Below are 23570 nucleotides of genomic sequence, written 5' to 3'. Positions count from 1 at the left end.
ATGTAGGTAGGATATGTAAGCTCAATACGATGTTGCAGAAATGTCACTTACGGTTACGTTTAGGCAACAAAAGATGACAGTTCCGGGACACGGCCGGGACATGAACACTGGGCCCTCAGGTGAAAGTCCTACGCGGATATTGAGGGTCTTATACTCTGACACTTAATTTCCTTCTTTGATCTGGACGTCATTTCTACTGATATACGTGGATTACACACAAATTAAAGTTAATTCCTTTGTGTAGTTATATGTATGAACAGTGAATGAGAACAGCCTGACAGAACATACGTCACTGCCGCATCTTTGCTTAAAATGAAAGCTTTATACTCACCAAACTTTTTTCTTTGGTATGGTTTGGGAGTGCCCCAGGGTTACAGAGATGCTATCAAACATACCGTCCAAAACAATTTCTTACTTGCCATAGGTCTTGTCTCTTATTTGTCACGGTTTACGAGCTGGGCTGTGACACTGTCAGAATACAAAGATGGCTTTTTGACTTCACAGACACAGCGAGACTGGGCTTCCAACATACTAAGCAACTTCAGAAAATATTTCACACTCAAATAAAATCCTCAATATAACTGTTCTCCTTGTCCATAACTTCCAAGGTGGGTGGGATGGGAGGGAACCAAATGGAGGGATATGGGAGAGGGTTGAAGGCTGCAGAATGAATGCTCTTTTGTTTATGGTTACTTGCTTATTTTGTGGTGATTAATGCATGGGCACTTGTGATTATAATTATGTACTGGATTTGTGAGCTATCAACTTGTAACCCCAGCCCCTACATAATTACGTTTAAATATCAAATACAAAAAAATAAGGCGAACAGAAATGTGGAAAAATACATAGACGCATATGATTTCATCAGCCTGATGAAACTGAGTTTAGAGAAATGTTTCAGTGCTTGCAGCACCTCTATTGTCTTGAATATTATAAAGCGCCTTTCTCAGTACTCAAGGCACTTTACAGAGTCCAGCTTCCATTCACTCACACAGACATACATGGTTGTGATTAACTACAATAGTAGTCACAGCTGCCCTGGGGCAGACTGACGAAAGTGAGGCTGCTAGTCAGCGCCTACGGCCCCTCCAACCACCTCCTCAAACATACAGCTGTCATATACATTAACATGAGGCAAGGTGAAGTGTCTTGCACATGGACACAAGGACCATGACACAGCTGGGGCCGGGCGGGGATCAAACCACCGACCTTTCAGACATTGGCTGACCCGCACTACCAACTGAACCACAGCCGCCCCAAAGGGATGCATTGACTGAATGCTGCCTCATTCTTTTTCCTTATTTTTTAGCAGGAAATTACTGGTCAACACTAAATTAAAATAGAAATGTCAAGCGTTATGTTTACTTGCAAATCTCCCTCTGCACACGACTTTAATATAATTGTGTTAAATTCCCTCGAGATTGTTTCTGTGGACTTTGTGAGCCAAGCTGGACCCAATTTCCCAATTTCATTACCATTTAAATGGAGCTGTTAGACTCACTGCATTGTTCCCGACCTGAAACACTGATGCCCAGTTTCTTTAACTGAATGATTTCACTTATCTTTTGCACATCTTTGATCATACCTCGCAATCTTTGCTGTGTCTCCATCTCTGCACTGTAATTTCTTACACTCCCTGGGAGAAATAGTTCCTCTCAATCAGCATGTGAAGGTCAGAGAACTGCAATTGCCTTGAGAACATTTATATTTTTTTCATCAGTCAAAGGGACTGCTGAAGACATTATGAGCAGTCGGTCGCTTTAACTTTTTTTGATAAGAAAGTTTCTTTTACAGACTTGTGATGGTCGCCTAGATCGACACTATCTCCTCAGTTTTTCCCAAGATATCTGTATTCATCTTCCTCAGCACACTATCAACACTAACACTTTGAAGATTATAGGGTCTCAATCACAATCCAGGTTGGAGATACTGCAATTTGAGTGAAAGAGAGAAAAGAAAATACAAAGAGAAGAAAAGCAGAGAACGGGCAGAGGAGATAAGGTTAGATTCAAAGAAAAGGTAGCAAGCAATACTTAATGTGCATTCTGGAGTTGCCCTATCTTGGTGTCTGTATCATTTTTCTAGCTGTCTAAACCTCCTCCCCTCCGTAGCATATTGCTAAAAGTCTTAAAATGCCACTGATCTGTGAAGTGCTCCATAATTCCATTTGGATTGGATTGGAACCTCCATTCTTGAAGTGTCATATCTTCAAGGCTTCTACCTGCAGACGTCAAATGACAACGACATTTTCACTCACTGATTTGCGACACGGTCCAACCCCCTTTTCCGAGTGCTTCGTTTTGGTGTTGGGGTTGCGTCTGATGTGATGCTTTTTGATGTCCTCTTGGATTTTCTCCTGTGGGGAAACAATACTCGGGATTTTTGCTGTCACAAGTTGAATCAACCAGTGAATTGCTTTTAACTTTTCAGCAAATTGACAGCAAAAGGATTTTTTTTTTTTTAAACCCTCAATATCCCTCACGCGTCAAGTTGAAACTTTTTTCTCTGTTTCTCTCCTATTGAAGAGCCTTTGAGGAGAAGCAGATCCATTTAGGGAATTTTTCAAACCAGAAAAATGAACAAATACCTTGGTTATTACAGTAAAAAGGGCCTTTCATGTGATGTATGCCAACATTATCTTTTGCTGAGTATTGATGGATCCAGCCTTTGTCTATTTAAGTGGCAGGGCTGACACTTAATTTTTTAGCTTTACACCCCAGCCCCATTCAAAAGGAAGGTGTTAGGGCTTTGGTCCAAGTTCATTCTTTGCTTGCATAGGCTTTCTTTTTGCTATGAGGAACAGTCGAGGGCTATAAATCCTAATGCAGTAAAGGTGTGAGTGCAGAGAGAGAGAGAGAGAGCGAGAGAGCAAGAAAGAGAGAGAGAGAGCAAGAAAGAGAGAGAGAGAGAGAGAGAGAGAGAGAGAGAGAGAGAGAGAGAGAGAGAGAGAGAGAGAGAGAGAGAGAGATGAGAGAGAGAGAGAGAGAGAGAGAGAGAGAGGAGAGAGAGAGAGAGAGAGAGAGAGGAGAGAGAGAGAGAGAGAGAGAGAGAGAGAGAGAGAGAGAGAGAGAGAGATGGGGGGTTTGAGGAGGACAAAGAGCAAGAAACAGAAAAAAAGAGAAAGAAACAGAAGGAACATTGAATTCTCACTGGAGCATATTATGAGTGAAATGGATGGGGGTGGCTGTAAATTGCAGGTAATTTGTGTCACGAGTTGGAGGATTTAAATCACTCGAATCAATGTCAAAAAGATATTGGACCTAGTCAACATTGCAGAGAAGCGATGAGAGGAGAAGGTGGAATTAATGGATGGGCGGAGACGGAATTAAAAGAGCGAGAGCTTAGGAAGAGGTCAGAAAAAAGAGATGCATGATTTGTCACTCCACTCACTGTCGCTCTCTGAATGTTGACAGCTGCATGCACGATTCATTAAAGACTTGAAAACTGTGTGAGGATGAGGTTGTAATGACTCACTAACGACCTTGACCCCCAACTTTGGCAAATGGAGCTCTTGTTCACTGCTACCTAGGCAGCAGGGGGAGTGTCGAGATGATTAACTGCAATACTGCCAAGGACATGCGTGAGGAAAGAACAGAATTATCCAGAATATAAAGCACTCACTGTTACTCCATGATTATTTTCCCTTTTGTCTGGAACTCACAGCAAGGACACGCTCTGTTCCAACACGTTTCATACACATCCAGTTTGAAAGCGTCAAATGTCAAACCAGCAGCCTTCCCTTCATATTTTTTCTGATGTATATTTCCCTAAACAGATGGATTGTAAATGCCAGTTTGTCCAAGTTGTCATAAAATGCAGAGTTCTGAGAGAGAAAAATGGATATTTACCACAGCTTGCATTGTCATCCATTATTCCATTCTGTGCTGACTGCTGGTGTTTGTGCAGTATGTCCTGACTTCATCCGTCTTTTACAACTGTTGCAGTGAATTGCATGTATCCCACCACTTCCACTGCATTTGTGTTAGTGGAGAAAATGAGATGGCACTCACACAGAGCCCAGAGGCTTCACCAACAGGCCACCATACAGGAGCCAATACCAGTGTGTTTGTGCATGGACTGTAACTCAGCGTAATTTTACATTAAAAAAAAACATATGCTTATATGATATGATGCAGTGCTATCCCACTCATCTGCCCAGTAGTTTACAAAGTATCTAAAATAAGCTACACATTGACTACAGCATTATCAATGTTTCTACATACAAAATAATATAATATTCTATCATAACATAACATTTCGAAAGGAGCCAGTCTGCATAAGTAGTCATTTAAGTTTTACCTCTGTACTTTGATTTAAGCCACATTTTGAATTTATTTAAGAGTACAGGAGAACAGGAATTGACGTGTGTGCGTGTGTGCGTGTGTGTGTGTGTGTGTGTGTGTGTGTGTGTGTGTGTGTGTGTGTGTGTGTGTGTGTGTGTGTGTGTGTGTGTGTGTGTGTGTGTGTGTGTGTGTGTGTGTGTGTGCGCATTAGCTTTCAAGCTTGAATCAGTATCCGACAGCACTGCAGAGGCCCCTTTCAGAATTTTAAAATGAAAAATGATTTTCTTTATTTGCATGTCACAAACATTTAAAGTGTGTATTCATTTTTTAATTATAACATCAAATTTGGATGCCATCTGTAATCCTGATTTCGGTTTCCAGCCGTTTAAGACATTAACAGAAGATTGTGGCATTGACGTTATCTGTCCCTGTGAAGTTGAGATCCTCGACAGCCATCCGCACACAACTGGCTCACCCTTATTTGATCTTCCTCACCTGTCAGAGAGGAAGACTGTGAGGCATAGAGAAAGCCAGCAAATGAATTACAGGGCAAAATGGAAAGAGCCATCTATTGCTGGTGACAGAGTACTCTTACACTAAAGATAAGGAAATCCCATTTGTGGGGAAACGGCCACTCAGCAGTTTTTCAGCATAACCGGTTAACAGAGCAGGTCAGCCCGTGGGTCAGCAGAGAGATAATGCTGCTTTGATGGTGGCTGGCAAAAATATGTGTAAGGGGATATTGTCCCTGTGTGAACATGCTTATCTATTTAACATGGAAAATGGACCTGGGCCAGTGGTACGTTGTCCGACGATAGCGATGTCAGATTGAATGCTGCATTATGCAAAGATACTGCAGCGACACATAAAGATAAAAGAGCTTTTGCTACAGTGCTTGTACAGCTCCAGTGGGTTTTTCGGTGCTCGATGATCACAGGCAGCGTCAGACATCGCTGTCCCGGTGGAAAAGTTTTGATTATTATTTCCAGGCTGCGAGTGAAAGAGCGAATATATTTGATGTTGTTGTTTTGTTGCCCTGTTGACAAGTGTTTGGGTGAATTCCCATAATATTTCTGTAAACATGAATATGGATTTCTTTGCATACATTTCTTGTAGGCGTGCAAGTCATTATTGTGTTTTTTGGAACAAAGTTAGTATCAGGTGAGATGCCTAGAAGTCACTTCCTAGGCTCTACTTCCTCTGCTTGTTTGGGTACTTTAAAACACAATTTATCTTCCCTCTGTCTGTTTCTCTTTTAATTACAGGCGCTATTTTAGTAGGAATCAAAGAAACAATTAAAAGAAAGACCACTAAATTCAACTAACGATTAGACTTTGAAGACAAACTAGCCAGAAACTTTCTGCAAAGACTGAGGGGAAATTAATTGGGCTGGACTCAAAGAGAAGATATTTCCAAAAGAGGCTGCTGTTAGTGAGGATGCATTTTCCATCTTAGATTGAGGAGGGATTTTTTTTTTAAGATAGGGCTATTATTCAATACAACTCTCATAAGCTGACACGTGATGCATTCAAAGCCAGCGGCTGAGACTTTGAAGCTGTTTTAATCAGCCTCAACAGTAACGGACTGATTTGCCTGTGATCACATGAACTTCATTGAGGAAGACAAGTGATGAGTGATGGGCTCCTGTCAGACGTGGAGCTGAAACGAGGCAGACACCCTGAAGTCTCAGACACATGTCAACGAAGAGGAGACACACGAGGTGGTTGTCAAAGGTAACGCAGTGTACAGAGAAGTTTCAGTGCGGGACATCTACGCAAACGTTAGCAAGTTTGATAATTAATTTACCGACTCACAAGCATGAACTTTGCGGTTGATGTTGTTCGCGGGTTTGCAGCAAATCAATTACATATCTGCCACAGGCTGTAATTTCAATCGAGCCCTTTGCAATAGGCAATATGTCAACTGGACATAAAGCCTAAAGTTATTATTATTTTTTAGACTGGTATTGATACCACAAGCCGGAGTTGAGGATTAGATTGTGCGATGCAATAACGCGTGTAATGACAGGTGTGTTTGACAACAGCTGCAGCGAATACAGATTTAACAGGAGATAGATTTCCTTGTTTTGGCAAATGTAAGTGGAACCAACAGTCAAAGTTTAGTAATTTTAACTTATTTATTCTAAGTTAAGTTGCGTACGTAACCTACGTATGTTGTGAACTTAACCAACATCTCATACGTAAGTAACAAACCTGCCCGTTTTAACCCAAAGCACAACTTTGCTGTAATTCTACAGTATATTTAAATCATTCCACTATTTTTATTTTTAAAAATAACAATAACAGGAGGTGGGTTAGTGCACTATAGGCCCCTTTGGCATGGCCTAAGCATTTGTCCTTAATGGTATTGTTCCCCTTACATTACTTTTACTTTTATACTTAAAGTAGTTTTGAAACCAGTACTTTTACACTTTTACTTGAGTAAAAAGCTTGAGTTGATACTTCTACAGAAGTATTTTTAAACCCTAGTATATACTTCTACTTGAATGTAGTGAATTTGAAAAACTTTTGACACCTCTGATCACAGGCATCTGGTAAATGACATTAGCAGTTGCTATCTATGAATAAAGCCAGCCTACCTCTATGTAGCGTGTACCCCATGCTGTTTATCGATGAGAGAAGACACGGGCGAATCTGGTGCAAACGCACTGACGAACACCCGTTGGGAGGGAGTGGAGTAGCTAGGTAAGGGGTGAGGGGCGTGAGAGCTGTAAACATTCAAAATTTCACTGAGTCAACTGGATCTGCCAGACATGCTGACTGCAGCTTTAATGATAATTTGATTGTGTCAAATTACTGTTTTAATTTTCTCATTTCCGTTGTGATCCCCTCCAAAAGCTGCTGCATTCCCCCAGAACTAAAGTGATCCCTGTAGAAAAGTGTAATAATTTTGCTGCTCTGCATATATATATAATTTATACGGTTTCAGACTGTAGACTGCCCCGTGAGAAACTTCCGAAGTAATATGCATACATGTTGATTTATGCTCATCTATCTTGCCTGTGTGTTCCATAGTTTCCCAACCCATTCAGCCTAATCCCTGTGATACCATACCTCTGCAATTTATCAAGTCATTTATTGTGATGAATAGTATCAAATGCTTTTGTTTTTTTTAGATCTTCTCCTACTGCATGCTTTTTTGTCTATACAATTGGTGTTGATCTGTTTGTTCTAAATCCATATTGACTGTCAGTCAGCAAGTCGTGGGAAAGTAAAGAAATATAATAATCTGTAATGTGGTGTCTATCTCTATCTTTATATAAAGGGATAACTTTTGCAATTGTCATTTGGCTTGAAAATGTACCGTTACAGATAGGAGTTCCTAAATCTAACCAAACATTTGTGTTGCCTAATCCTACAGTTTCAACACGTCAATTTATGTCAAAACATGACACCGCTGTATGTGATAAGTTAGGAGTAGGAATGTGTTGCTGCCTGAGTACGGCCTCGTAGAGTCTGGCATGTCCGTAGTCCTGTTTATTAATAGCATTTCTTGAACACCTGCTGTGTAATTTTATCAAGGCCTATAGCCTAAAAAATAGAAATCTCTGATAAATACTTGACTTCAGCTCATCCGCTTCCCAACCAGGCAGATGCTCATCTTTCAGAGCAGGCCATTGCTATAACGGATGAAACTCAGACGGTAATGGGAGGAATAGATTGCACCTGCACAGAACTGATGCATCAAAGAACAGACATACTGCAGGCAGCTCATCGCCAACTCATCGGGTAAATAAAATACCTGGATGCTTTAATCGTCCCCACAAACATAACCTATTGCTTACAGTATGTGTGTGATTCAAACACATGTAAGGTTTAGAGATGTGGTTTGAGTCGGTGGAATGGCATTGGGCATGTGGGCAAAGAAAATTAATAGATCAAGGACATAAGAAAGGGCTCTGTAACAGTGCCCTTTTTACCCAAATATGACTGTGTGTTTGTATGTGCGTGTGTGTGTGTGTGTGTGTGTGTGTGTGTGTGTGTGTGTGTGTGTGTGTGCGTGTGTGTGTGTGTGTGTGTGTGTGTGTGTGTGTGTGGCATCTGTCCATAGTATTTTGCAAATAACATGTCTAACATGCCAAGCTGAACAAGCTATACACCTCTATTTGCTAGTCGCCATGGTTACAAGTGTACATGAAGCTGCATGAATGGCACTGGCAGCATCCAAAGAGGAGAGGGACTGAATGAATTCTGGAGCCAGACAGTGCATAACATGGGGAATGAAAGAGAGTGATGTTGAATAGGATGGTGTGCTGTAAAGAGGAGCCAACTAAAGGCAGATGTTATTTATGGGATCCATCAGTGTCTACTCAGGCACCTGCAACATCTTTCATGGGTTCAATTATGTAGGTAAAGGTATGCCTACCTAATAAAAATGTTAAATTTGTATATTGTACTGTATTTGAATTTTCTCTTTGAGGATTTACAGAAATGTGTTTGAATGGTACAGAGGATATACTGTATGAACTGTTACAAAAAACAGTGTGTGTCCAGCACACACAAACATATAAACTCTCTAACACATGCACACACACGCTCCCTGAAAAGGGAATGAGGATAAAAGGAGTCTGGAGACCCTGGACTTTTCCGATTAAGGGGTGAAGGAAATGTCCATAAACTTAACTGAAAAGGTACTGGTCATTTCCTGCCAGTACATTATCCACTTTTTTACGGGTTTTTTTCTTACATTGTAGTGGTTTTTGGTGTTGACACAACATAGGTCCCCTATATGAAAAATGTGTTAACCCCTCCTGTTTCCAGACACCATGATAATCTAGATAGACTGTAGAGCCTCTGAATGTGAAATGAAACGGAGCTTGCGGCTACACATGTGGCGCGACACCCTTACAATAACCTTAGCCCCTTTCACACATGCACTTTTGCTCATACTGAATACCTGGAGAAATTGTTGGAACAACATAGTTTCTTTTGCTAGATTAAGCTGATATGGAAATGCTGCATTGCAAGTGATTAAGAACAATGGAGACAGTCTAAATGCCAAGGTCAAAGCTATTGCTTGTGCACACCGCAACCCAGTCATTTATATTAAAGTGAAAAATGTGACTTTCCTTCAGACCAAAATGATTTCCACAGTAAGCTGTCCTCAGTGGTGCAGGGCTCCAGCCTGATCATATTACACAGTAAGTACTACAGCACAGGTGCCTCGGAGGCTTCTGGAGACACTTCGGGTCCCTAGCTGGGGATCCAAATGTAGGTTGAGCATTACAGGCTAGGATGCTGGGGCCATGGGAGATCTAAGGAGTAGTTTGGAGCATTTGAAAGCATACTTATCAGAAAGCAGGGGCTCTGGTGTCAAGGTCCCATCATCACCAGCAGCTGAGCATGAATGAATATGAGGAGACGTTCATGAATATTCTTTTGAGTGTTATCTCTCTCTTTCAACTTTCTTTTTTCCTCTTTTTCAGCACTCTCTCTGATTTTCTCCCTGTTCCTCTAATCTCCTGTTTGCTATTTCTCTTTTTTATCTTCATCTGTCGCTGTCTTTCTGTGTCTTGAGACCTTGGGTCCTTTACAACACGGGGTAACAAGCACTCCCAGATCTTACTGAAATCTAGCATGTCCCGAAGACTTCTGGACCCAGAAGGACAAGAACTTTACCACAGAGATCCCACAGCAAAGTTTGTCTTTCTTTCATCACATCCACCAGTGCACAGATGCTGGCTATCCTCTCAGTAAATCTTGGCATCCATCTTAATGTGAGATAACCACAAGGATGGAAACCAATTATACTTTTTCACAGTAGTCACAGTAATTATGCATTTTTTTCACTGTATGATTTAGGTCTTTGTTTTCCTTAGCTTGAAGCGATGTCTCTGCACCTTTATCTCTACCGCTCTCTCTTCTACCATCTTGCTATGATAGGCACACAGCCCATGACAAACAGTGAAATCAGAGTTACTTTATATTTATGATTGTCTAAACAAGCGTCACTCTGCCAGGTTTCTGTTATTATTCTGAAATGCTTGCTGCTTCTCTTAGATATCCCAGATACATAATCACAAAACATGTCCAGTTTACTGGTTCTGCTTTCGATCTTGGATTCTCATTGTTTAATCAAGTCAAAAAGTAGTGGTGGCGTTTGAGTCATTGGGCAGCTGTGACCAATTCTAGCTGACGCAAGTGTCCAATCAATGGTGCCACGGTCTGTGCACCGTAAAATGAGCAGAAGGGCACGGCTTTGAATGTCTCCTCCATGGGACCCCTGGGCACGACCACAACAATCAGCTGCTTCAAATGGAAGTGCAATAGTAGGCGAAAAGGGCAAAAGCACTCTGGCAGACACACAGAATCAGACAGCAGCCCCAGCGGACTGTTTTCTGCCTGATCGGTTATGGAGTTGGCAAGGTCCACACAAAGATCATTGTTCGAGAAGAAAAGAGGAAGAAAAATGGGTTCGTATGAGCTCTGTGGCTCAGTTTTTCTGATACAGTTCATCTTCTCAAAAAGATCATTTGAATGATAGTGGAAATTTAAAAACTGCAACGATGACGGGATTTTTGGGAGGGCCTGAACACGCTCAGATGAGGACACTGTTTTTGTGAAGAAATGGGCACTACTTTCTTGGCACCTTTAAGCAGGCAAAATGATTTCTTAAAAAAAAAAAAAAACACGGTCTCCGGCACTGAGCTTAACTGTAACCATGACCACAATAGTTTTGTTTTTGTACCTTCAAAACCAGACTTTTGTTATAATATTGCATAGTGTGTATAAGGAAAGTTGCATGGGAAAAATAATCCCAAACTCCAGAGCCATGTTTTTTGTTTGTTGTCTGACTTGTCTTTGAACATGTTTTTACTTGTAGATTTAGAGTGGGTTGCACCATCAGTGATTTTTAAACCTGATCAAATCATGCACCAAACTCTAAAACAATCTTAAAATTAAGAAAAATTCAATTTAAACCTCTCTTTAAGTTCAGTCCTTACCATGAACCTAGTTTAAATTTACTCCAACTTAAAATGTGATCCAGTATTAACTTTAAACTTACACGTGAGGAGGTTTCACTTGGCTGCCTTTTGAGATGGGGGAGCAAAAGAATCAAGTTAAGGGACAAATTCAACCCAATTGAGTTTTATGATGCAAAGGAATTTCTCTCATGATACCGGCTCAGCAAGGAAACTGTCATGGAGCTGAACAGGAAGATTGGACCAGCTGTTAAACATGGCACTGAAAGTAATGCAGCTGTTTGCTCCGAATCCTGGTGGCCCTGAGATTATATGACTGTCTGCAAGTTGCTGGCATTTTTTCCTTACTAAGCAGGTTTTTTTTTATTATCTTTTATTATTTCCCCATAATGCTCCATTAATTCAGCCAAAACGTTTTTTGTCAAAGGAAATAAAAAATTGAGCTTCTCTGCTGAGTCACCATGAGTGACTTTATGCTAACTAACTAGCTAGTTATCAGCAAACAATGTTATGTTTTGTTAACAATTACTGAGCAAACGAAACTTAGCTGCCCCCGACCCCTAATCCTACTTACTATCTCAACAGCATGCAAAATTATTTATTTATTTGAATTTGGATTTACTAATGTGAGATTTTTTTTAATCGTGCAACAGAGCCACCCTGAGCTCTCTATCCCAACCAGCACACATATATAGATTTTTCATGTCACTAGACGCTGCAATATGAGTGATATTTATACCCCATCTAAAACCATCAAGTCTCTGTGCACTGTCTGATATCACAGTAGGGCTACTGGCTAGATGGGGAACAAGTGAAAGGTTGTGAGTGGATGGATGACTCTCCAGTCGTGAACAGCACAGTGGGCTATGAACCTTCCTGCCAAACACAGAACAGCTGAACACCACATATCCCATCAGGAGGTTCTGTCTATGAAATAAATCTTGGCAATCTCTGCATCCCCACCTCTGTGTCTTTCTTTTATCTTCACTCTCTCTTCCCACACACACACACACATCTCACAGACAATAATCAACCACCCTGCTCTTTTTCTGTAGTGGCTGCAAAGCAAGGACGAGAGCAAACATTCCCCAGCCGAACTCAAATCAAAAGGCACAGGAAATAATATATATATAGATATACTCTATACGGTGTGTGTGTGTGTGTGTGTGTGTGTGTGTGTGTGTGTGTGTGTGTGTGTGTGTGTGTGTGTGTGTGTGTGTGTGTGTGTGTGTGTGTGTGTGTGTGTGTGTGTGTGTGTGTGTGTGTGTGTGTGTGTGTGTGTGTGCGCGTGTGTGTGTGTGTGTGTGTGTGTGCGTGTGTTTGCAGTGCGAGCATATGGGTTATGAGTGAAAGTATAAGCATGAAGCAGCTGGGGGATGAAATAGGTGATCTACAGAGGCATACAGGAGCAGAAGGGGAATGGCAGTATATGGAAGACAGAAAAGCAAACAGTGGTGAAGGAGCAAATCTGCTGTAATAGTTTCAGCAGCTGAACTGATTAAAATGGAAAAGTCATTCTGAGCGGTCTTTGCCTTGCAAACAGCCGATACTGAGTGAACTTTACTATAGCAAGTGTTGAGAAACAAAAACATAACCTTCCCCTTCTACATAATGGATGACATAGTACATATATATTTATATATATAAATATATATATATATATATATATATATATATATATATATATATATATATATATATATATATATAGAGTGCATGTAGCCGTCAACAACAATGTCCAATGTAATCAGTAAAAATTACAAAATAGAGTAGAAAAGAGACTTAATTATTGATACTTTAACTATTAACTAATGTATGATTGAACGACTCTGCTGTCACACTAATAAAACATTAACATCCAAATGTTTGTGACTCAACCGCCACTCTCTTTTAAATATTTCTACATTACAAAATGACAGACGTTTGAACTTTCCTTGACTTTTTGTGTATAATGTTTGCTTTAAATGCTTTTGTGCCCTGGAGAGATGGTGATAAAGCCCTTCATCACGGCATGTATGTCTAAGTTTTCCAAAATATCACTGTGTACATGCATCACTGTTAGATGGGTCAATCTTTTTTCTGAGCTACTGTGCTGTGCGACAAGGAGTGGAGAAGCATCTTTCTGATGATGCCACTGGTTTGGAAGAGCGAGGCACAGCCTAATGAGGTTTTCTACTGCTCTGAACAAACCTGTCGTTTGTAGGTGTACTATGGTTAGACATGAGGCCACTTCTTGGACCGTGCTGTGTGAAGAATCCTTAATGTCTCCCAACATCCTGAGTTGGAGCTGCAGGAGGCCTGTGTCCAGCTGCTTGGGAAGATGAAGGGGCTGTAGGGCCCAGTCGCACTGCATGGCCCTTTGCTGCATCAATTACATCACATCACATTACATCAAATCAAATCTCCTCTCCAGTTCTGAATGGACCAAATCCACGGCTTCATAAAACTCGTGTCTCCACTTGAATTGTTCCATTTCGGCTGCCACTGCTTCAGTCCCTTCGGTATGCTCTTGCAAGGCTGGGGTCCTGCTCACCTGGGGCACAACCTCTGTCGCCACCTCGGTCTGATTTTGCCAGCACATGTCATCACCTTGACAGTTATCTCTTACACAACACTGTCAACTCAGTGCTTTCATTTTTCCTTTCGTTACACTCAATGGCACAAAGCACACTTGCCTTTGTGATTCAAGTGATTTCAAAAAGCTGCCTGTAGTCTTTGATGACTGCAGCGACACTTTGCATAAAGTTCAGTGTGTCAGCCACTGAGATCTCGTATGCAATGTCTTCTACAGTAACACCAGGTCCACAGAATGGTTACCGCAGTGCAGTGCACATGCAGTGGCATATTTCCTTCTTCACATCTGACCATTAAGCATCCATTCGTTTTGCTATTTTTTTCACAACAATATGTCCATCAAACGAGAACAGCGTGTCTGCAGTAGAGCTGGGGGCATTGTGATATCCCAACAACCTCACAATGGGTCACCAGGGTGTTGTCAACCTACTGCATGGAAACTGTTCCATAGTACTCACATCTGTAAGCAAACCATTCCAAGATCTCGTTCATAATGATGTCTGGCATCCAGTTGTCTCTCCTCATTAGCCGTTCTCGTTCTTTTGGCCATTTGTGCACTCAAGCATTGACGCATAAAGCAACATGAATGTGCATGCGAAAGTAAGTACTACAGTGTCTGGGAGACGTTGAGGTATTTCAACTCTGACATGCTGGTAGAGCTAAAATATCAGTAGGTTTTGTCATCTGGGGACCATGAACAGCTGTATATAAAAGGGTTAGGACATATTTTATTGTCTTAATGACGATATTGCTTTAGGAAAAACAACAATACACTAAATTCCAAAAAAAGACGAAGAGAGAGGTGCACAAAGATGTAAATATCTATGGACTTGAGATGCATCAGTTGCAATTCCCATAAGCCCTACTGTATATTCAGTAAGTGTTATTTTACAGAAGGACATGCTGAGATCAATCAGATCAATCAAATATCATTGATCGACATTGATGTATGGAATGAGGTCATCAAATACGCCGGCGCACCCTCGTGCGTCCGTGTCAAACGGGCAAGAGGGCTGTGACATGTTTGCCAGTATTTGACAGGATATTACAGAATGAAAACATTGGGAAACACTGAAGAGAGAGACTGAATATAGTGCAAAATTCATAACAAATACATAACGTCATAGCATTGCATATCGAATGTCGGTCTGTCATTGTGGCCACGTGAGGACTGTTATCGTGGCCAACCAAAATTGCGTTAAAAGATAATATAATCAATTTGATAGCCGTTGAGCTATTAAAGTCTGGTCTGCAGGGGGGAGCAACTGACCACCATTGTCATCATTATAGTCATGCTGCCTGCGTGGCTAAGATGCTATTAAATACGAACAAACCTATCTTAATGAACAAAAAACTGCTCTAGACATCTTCAAGCATCTTGTATAACAGGGCCATCTCATCAATTACCTTCTTTTGCACCGCTGCACTGTAATTGATACCAAATTGAAATGCCTCATCCATGTTATTCTTAATAGAGCAATTTACCGACAGAGAACTGCGGAGACACCCTGCAGAGACAACCATCCAAAACAGGTGTGAATTGACCAATCATCGTCTCAGCCTGTCTTGAAGCCCCAGAGAGCTTTTTCTGATGAGCTGATTTTTTTTTTTTTCCCCAGGTAGCCATGCACAAAAGTTCAATATACTCAGCACTTTCCAAAACGGCTTGTATCCACCGCAGAGCTGACTGAAATTGAAAGGGAGCACACAATGGCATGAAGGCAAAGGGTCATCCGGGGTGAAACCAAAGCTTCGTGACAGCTGTGACTGCCTGGGTGCACACACGTGGACGCAATCTGTGTGTGTGTGTGTGTGTGTGTGTGTGTGTGTGTGTGTGTGTGTGTGTGTGGGTGTGTGTGTGTCTCTGTTTATGTGTTTATCAGAAATGGACCCCCAATCTAGTCCACTATTCTAGAGCCACCTTTCCTGAGGGGACCCTGGGATATTTCTTTAACTCTCCTAAAAGAATTATCTTCTCCTGAATTCTGTAATTAACACTTTACCTGGTGTCGAGTAACCGCAGCACTATTAATTTATCCTTGATGTACGCACACAACGATACACGTTATTCTATTTTGATCAAAACGGCACAGAGATGTAATTATGAAGTGACTGAGGATCGCGTTTCCAATCAGAAACAATTTGATGCAGTAAGCTCTATTTCTTAATCCTCTTTAAATCCGATTCAGGTGCAAAACTACAAAGTCAATAGTTTCATATTCTTCTCCCTCCTGAAAATGGGGTAGATTATATACAGTGTCAAAGTATTCTCTGCAAATCCACAGTGAAATTTTCTTTTTAATTGCCTACTTTGAATATTTGTAGCAATTTAACACAAATCCGTGGACACCTTAGAACATCCATTATACATTTTTAACAAGCCGGTTTGATTTGAAAGAAGCCGCAGTGCTTTAACCCATTTTTGCCATTGTCAAAAGTTTTTAGTTGGTAATTTTTATGACAGAGACTGGAAAAGGAATCTGTTTCATCCCACTAATTTGTTTTGGGTAGTATTTTTGTAGCGTGACAAGGCATAGCGAAAACCTAACTATCCGAAACAGCATCCAAACACTCTGCGTGCAGAAAAGGTCAACGCTTGATAGATTGAATGCTCTCTTCCTTCAAACATGAGGGGGAAAATTGTTAGAAAGAAACCGCTTATCTAGAAATGAACCCTCGCTGCACTGATTTACAACCCTTCTTGTAACTTGAGAATACCAATTTTCCACTGTCTCGTCTCCATAACTACGACCGGAATTTCATTCCTTTCAAAGTCTTCTCACGCCATGAAAAGACTACTTTATTTAATTTTTTTTTATTTTATGCTAAATGTGAAATCAGCGCCATCGTCTTCAAAGTTGTGCTTAGTCATGGAGAGAGCAGAGGGAGATGGATTTTATCCCTTCATCTGCGTAGCTTCTTAACTACTTTCTTTGTTTTTTCTTTTCTTTTCTTTCACTATGCTACATACCCACTCACTCTCCCCCCTCTCTGTATCCTTGTCCTTTATCATACATGCATCGTTTGATAAATATTAATGAAGCTTGCATGCGTTAGATCAAGACAGGTGTGAGTTACTGTGATATGATTATGTGGTTTAATGCTAACACACTAAAAATGGCAAAGGGTCACTATTTTATCTATGCAGGTTAAAGAGGCACGATGACTATAAAGTAGGCCCTCCTAATTATGAAGTATATATGATTATCTTAGTTATGTGCATACTGTGTTGGTATAGAAATCCCACCAGAAGCTACAGTAAGGTATTATTTCAGCACCATGGACAGCAACAGTTATAGGAAAACTGTTCTGTGCATGTTGACAAAATCTAATAAAGTTGCTGTAGGTGCTGGATACCAAACAATCAACTTTAGTATAATATAAAATCACCAAAGCACTGGAGTCAGAGCTCTACTAAACTTTTATTTGCATAGTTTTGACCCTAACTCCTTCAGCGTCCACAGGCCTTGGGTTGAAACATTGTTAATAAAAGCTTAACATAGCCCTGGGTCCAATGTGGAGGTACTTCTCTGTTGTACTGAGAAATTTAAACCACTTTGTTTCGTTTGACTTGATCAATTGTGACAGGGAAGTCGCCAAATCATATCAAGCTTGTTCACTATTCTTGAGTTTTACTGTTAAAATCTAATTCTTACCTACGTGACTATAGAAAACTCAACTCTTACCCAATAAGGACCCAAAACATCTCTTGATTTAAAGGGGAACACCACCTAAAATAAGAATTCCAAAATGTAATTTCCAGCGCTTAGGAGTGAAGAGGAGACTGATTTTGTTTGTTTTCTTTTTTATGCACAAATGCACTTTATTCTATTGTAGGCTAGCGTTGTAACATGAATTGTCCGTGGAGCAGCTCCACATTTGATGACATCAGAAATGTGAGTTTTAGCACTTTGGTTTTTGGATTTGGAAGGGGGTTGTTCATGTTTACTTATATTCTTGGACTGTCTTAAATCACATAACATGCATTTTTAAAATGTGCATATTTAATTGATCTATCTCAATACAATATTTAATTGTTGTGCATATTAAAGAATTATTGGGGGCTATATTTTTTACTCTTCTCCATATGTTGGAACTGAGGAGCAAAATACACAATCTTATAAAGACATGGACAAACAGAACCTACCATTTATTTAGTTTTGTTCTTGTGTAACATCAGCCATCACACCCACATGAAGGGAATTAGCAAAGACCTTTTTTATCTGTAATCACATGTTGTGCACTATAATTCACTTTTGTGCTTTTCATCTGCTGCGTTCAATAGCAAGAAGGTCACAACTCAGAGGTTGGGCGCTGTCAATGTGTAAACACTGAATCCCTGTTCATAATGAAACTGTGCTGGGAACAATCAAGGTCAAGACCGTCACCCCAGCCGCCCTTTCCTCTCTACAGTCACCAACCAAGGTAAGTACCTTGAGGCATAAACACCCCAATACTCGCGCAAAATGTTGCACGAACACACACACGGTGGTCCTAGTAAGGTTGGGCGATGGAGTGTGCGTTAACACTGCTGTCTCCTCCTTTGCCAAGACAGGTCAGAGCAACAGAGTCTGGGTGCATGTTTCACTGGTTCAGTTAATGACCTGCCATTCTACCCTGCCGGATGCCTTTCCCTATATAGCTCTGCACCCTCCGAGCTGTTTGTGTGTAGCTTTACAATGAACTACATGAAAGTGTGTATGTGCGTGCATGTGTGTGTGAGAGAGAGTTTGTCTATGCATCAATCTACGCGTGACATCTGTGTGAAATACACACCAATGTGTGAATGTCAGACCAAAGCAGGTGAGTCGATTGGTTTGTACAGATTGCCTCAACATGACAGTCTTCACTACACAGGTCCTTTCCCCTGTAGTTGTAATTAGTGGGGGGAAAAAACAGCAGCGAGACAAAGGCTTGGAGGAAGAGAGACTGTTTTTTTTTCCTCTTCAGACAGGATGAGAAATAATCATGATGGGCAAAGAAGAGACTGTTCTTTTAAACAAATGTTACTGTCGCCACAGGCAAACTATAGACTATTCCCAAAGTGCTTCATTTTATTGTGTGAGTTCATGGGACTGTGTGTATGCATGGGGATACCATATGTCACCGTCGTGGATCGCTCTGTGTTTTATAATCCTACTCTTTGGTCTGTGCTCTTTCAAATGCTAACCTCAACATTTTTATTATGTAACTTTATTAGCTTCTCCGTCTTATCTGCAGGCTGCAGCCATATGCTACTCTGTGTGTTTATGAGCGGATGCAACAGCTTGAATACCTGTAGAACAAAATGTAACCTACTCCCTATAGCCATGCAATACGTGTGCTTTTGGTTATGACTGTGTCAGACTCTACATTTTGCAGTGATGCTAGTTTCTTCTAATACATTACATTGTGAGGTCTTACAGCACCTAATTATAATAAAATCATAAATAGTTCTTTCCATACCTTTCTGGCAAACTATAAATATAAGATTTATATTACAGTATGAGCTTCTTATCCCATGTATGGTATTCAGGTCAAATTGGCCTGTTTCAAGTTTTTGCAAGAAGAAAAAATATAAAAAAGTATAATTTTTTTCTACCTGGAACTCAATGGCCTTAGCTTATTTTATGTGATAAACAAGCACACAAAACAATAGGGCATACATGCTCCAGTACCCCACACATTTACATCCTTCATATGGTCTTCGCATACAGACACAACCCCTACACATACACAGATAACGTTACATGATTATAATCTAAGCACAGAGAAGCTGGTTGCCCCCCTGTCTTGCCCCTTTGTCATGTGTCCACTTCCACCACCACCACCACCACCACCAAAAAAACGAATCACACTTCCATTGTTAATTGTGTTCTAGTAGAGACTGCTTGCAATCATTAAACATACTGTATATGTTTTTCTATGGTTTTACATCAAAATAAAGACAATATATGTTTATGGTTTATGAAGTAAAGACTTGTTCATAAACCCCCGGATACCAGAGGGTCACAAAAGTGAAAACTATACAAGGGTTAATACAACCAGTCCAATAACTACTGCATGTGCATCCTGTGCACATTTCACAGTCTGTCATAGTGCTGTTGGCTGACAGCACTAATTTAAATCTGCTTTAATTGATTGTTTGTCTATTTGGGGACAGCACAACAAGCTTTAATCACAACATCAACATATTTTTACCTTATGAAGTTAATGTGGCTAATGTGTTAGCAAACAGTAGCTAATTTAGACATCCAGCAGGTGCTATATTCACATAAAACAACATTAGTATTAATTTAATTTGAGTCTTGTTTCTGTCCACTCATTGAAGTTAACAACAATATTCCGTTTTCTTTTGGCCTGGTTTGATCTCCAGCAACTCCTGAGAAACATGTCTTGCTCGGATAAATGCTCCTCTACAGTGATGAGAAACCCAGTTTTTTTAAGTGACCCGGTTCATGTACTGTAGTTCACCCATCACTAGCGAACCCAATCAATTGCTGCGACATGGACCGAAGAGAGCCATTAATGAAAGACATTCCTGAAATATCAGAATAACTTGTACGGGGGAAATGGTCTGAAATTTCGCGAGGCAATTTCGCTCTTCAGATGTGATCAGCACATAAAGGAAACATTCGGTTGAGGTCACTACTGTAAAATAAGGTTTAATAGTTACTAAAACCAAGGCTTTCGCTTTCATTTTCCATCCTGACTCTGAATGTAAAAGCAAATAATACAACTAAATTTAATTATTTATTATTTATTATTTATTATTACTACTATTTCAGGCAGATGTAGCCTGTCCTTTATTATGACTTTGAAGAATATCAGACCCTATTTAGTGCAGGGAACTCCAAGGGGTTTACTTTATAGCACCCGTGAGCAAGAAATATAAATGATAATGAAGACAAACTGACAAACATACCATGGATCTCACAACAGTACTAACACTGAGACGAATGTTGCTTTTTTTGTTGTTGCATTGATTAACTATCTGTTTATGACTAACGCTTATTTTGACTTTTTGTTTAGATGTGTTTTGTCTCTATAAGCACTAAACATAGTTTCCCCATCGATTTAGTTAGAGAGACAGTTAAATTAAACGAGCCACGCATGAAAAGGACATGAAAGCTAAAAGCTAATCCAATTTACAAATGTAATGTGATATTCTTAAATTTCCCTGCAGACCTTTTGGGGAAAGCCTTGATTAGAGACTGTGAACGCATATCATTTAGCTCCAGTATTTCCAAAAATGAGCCCTGTTAAAAACTATCTGTTGCTGGCTCCTGATTTAACCAGCTCTAAGCGACCGTTAGCTTAATACATGTATGTTGCAGCAATCATGACAGTCAAAATAGGAAATTCAATGAATCCCAAACAAATAGAGCTAATCATACAATCACTTAGAAAACAATGTCACGCGTTAGCTGATGTGCGAGAAAGTGTTAATTAGACGTGATTGTCACAGTGATCCTCAAAGCTTATTTGTCTAGGAAGACGTTTCACCTCTCATTCAAGAGGCTTCATCAGTTCATGTACGCATCTGACCAGGCTGGGACTGGTCCAACTATATGGTGTGGAGATCCAGGTATTTAACCTGTCACAAGGCTGATGATGTCACTGGAACCCTTTGTGCCAACGACCATCGTTAGAGTGGCAGTCGTTGGTGGGAAGTTGGTTTCGACTTCGTTAGTGCTCTATTGAGTCTTAGTCATTGGCAATTGGAGCACAATCTCTCCACACCAGCTAGTTGGACGAGTCCCAGCCTAGTCAGATTTTTACATAACCTGATGAAGCCTCTTGGATGAGAGGTCAAACGTCTTCCTAGACAAACAACCAAGTCCAGTTGCTTTTGACTGAAATTGCTTGGGGATAACGACGACCTGGACACATGAGAACATTCACAGGCTTGTCACAGTGATGTTAGCAGATAGGGGACGTGAATGAAACATGAATCACGTGAATGTAAAGAAAGACTGTTTCTCCCTGTTTGATTATCAAGGCTGCACACACATAAGAGGCATGCAAAACAAATACAAGCTATACAACATTTCTTTTCATCCTTTTTATACCCACAGATAGGATCTTTTTTCTCTGGACGAATGTTGCTTTGCAATCTGTGCATCTCCTATTTACTATGGATTTTTATGATCTATGCAAGCCTCCATGGTATCAGGGTCCTGTGTATACACGTGAAGTGATATCTGTATTTGACATATGAAGCCGATCTTAAAAAGTATATTTTAAATACCTTGATTAAGCACTAAATTAGTTTATGCACACACAGAGTCACTGCGGTTGCCACAGGCTGACCCTCCTCACATGAATCCAAATAGCCTTATTTCCCCAAACATTACACTGCACCATTAAAGTCCACACAAGTGGCAAATTGCCTGCCCGCCTCCAATCATCAGTGCCACTGGTTTTGCTGCACCTTTGCAGGCCTCATTGAGTTTCTCAAAGTTAATTGATTTGGAAGTTGTTTTCACTTGACAACTTGCTGAGTAAAACGGCCCAGAAGAGGGCAGAGAGGTACGGATCTGGTTAGAAGAGATTATGTGTTGTTAAACCAAACTGTTTTATGTTTTTTTCCTCTAAACTCTGCATGTAGCAGACAACAAAGCCCCTGCTCTACTGTACGTACAGTAATATTTTAATTGGCTCGGGGGGAGGCTCAGCACTGCGGTCGATAGAGAAACAGCAACTCTCTTTGTAGAGAAACGACTGCATGAGCAATGTTGCCTCTCAATATAAAGCAGGTCTGACAGAATTACAGCAGACAGAAAACAGATCTGTTTCAACAGGAAGAAATGGCTTTTAGACTGCATTTCATAATGTTGGATCGGTGTAGCCTTGAGCAAATTTCCATTTAAATTACTGTCTATAAACAACTCATTATACTAAACATTTTCACATGAAATTGCTCTCTGTACCTTTGTATCAAGCATTTAATGAGGTTTTGTACATTTAAAGTTATTTCACTGCTTCCTCTGAGACATCTGGAACTTTTCACCTCCCCTTGTTTTGACCCCCGATGGGTTTTGTTCTCTGTAAGCACTAAAAATATTAATTTCCCATCTATTTAATCAGAGAGACAGTTAATTGAAATGGACAATGCATGGGAAGGACGTGAACGCTATAAGGTAATCCAGTTTAAACATGTAATGTGATATTCTTAAATTCCCCTGCAGACCCTTTGGGGATAGCCATGATTAGAGACTTTAAACGCATGTCATTTCCTTCCTCTATTTAATAAAACGAGACCTATTAATAAAATGTGGGTCTTGGAGATTAGTGGTTTCACCCGCTGCTGTCTATTAGAGGCTGAAGACATTGCTGCGGTTGGTATTAATGGAAAATCAGTATTCAGCATTTGTCAGCTTCAACTCAATCATCATATTTTGATTACATTTCAAGAAATAAATGGCCAAGCGTCATCTAGACCAGTGGTTCCAAACCTTTTCTTCAAGACGTATCCTTGCACCCCTCAGATTAACTCAATCACCCCTCCGTCAACGCCACCCATCCGGTTCCAGATGTGTTAATTTTGATTCATCATTAGCTGGATATTATTTCACACTATTCACAATGTTTTTTTCATGCATTTTTTAACAATATTTTACAACAGTCTGCTGCTACAGTATTATTTTTTTTTTTTTTTCTTTAGTCAAATAAATACATACATTTTCTGCAGTTAAGACTGCAGAAGTAGGCCTAGGGTACGACTGACTGGGACTCACTGATCAAGACTTCATTAAGAGGATAGGGCACAGATGTTTGAGTTATTTATT

The sequence above is a fragment of the Echiichthys vipera genome (assembly GCF_963691815.1).
Source record: "Echiichthys vipera genome assembly, chromosome: 19".
NCBI classification, from domain to species: domain Eukaryota; kingdom Metazoa; phylum Chordata; class Actinopteri; order Perciformes; family Trachinidae; genus Echiichthys; species Echiichthys vipera.
This window is presented reverse-complemented; position numbering follows the sequence as displayed.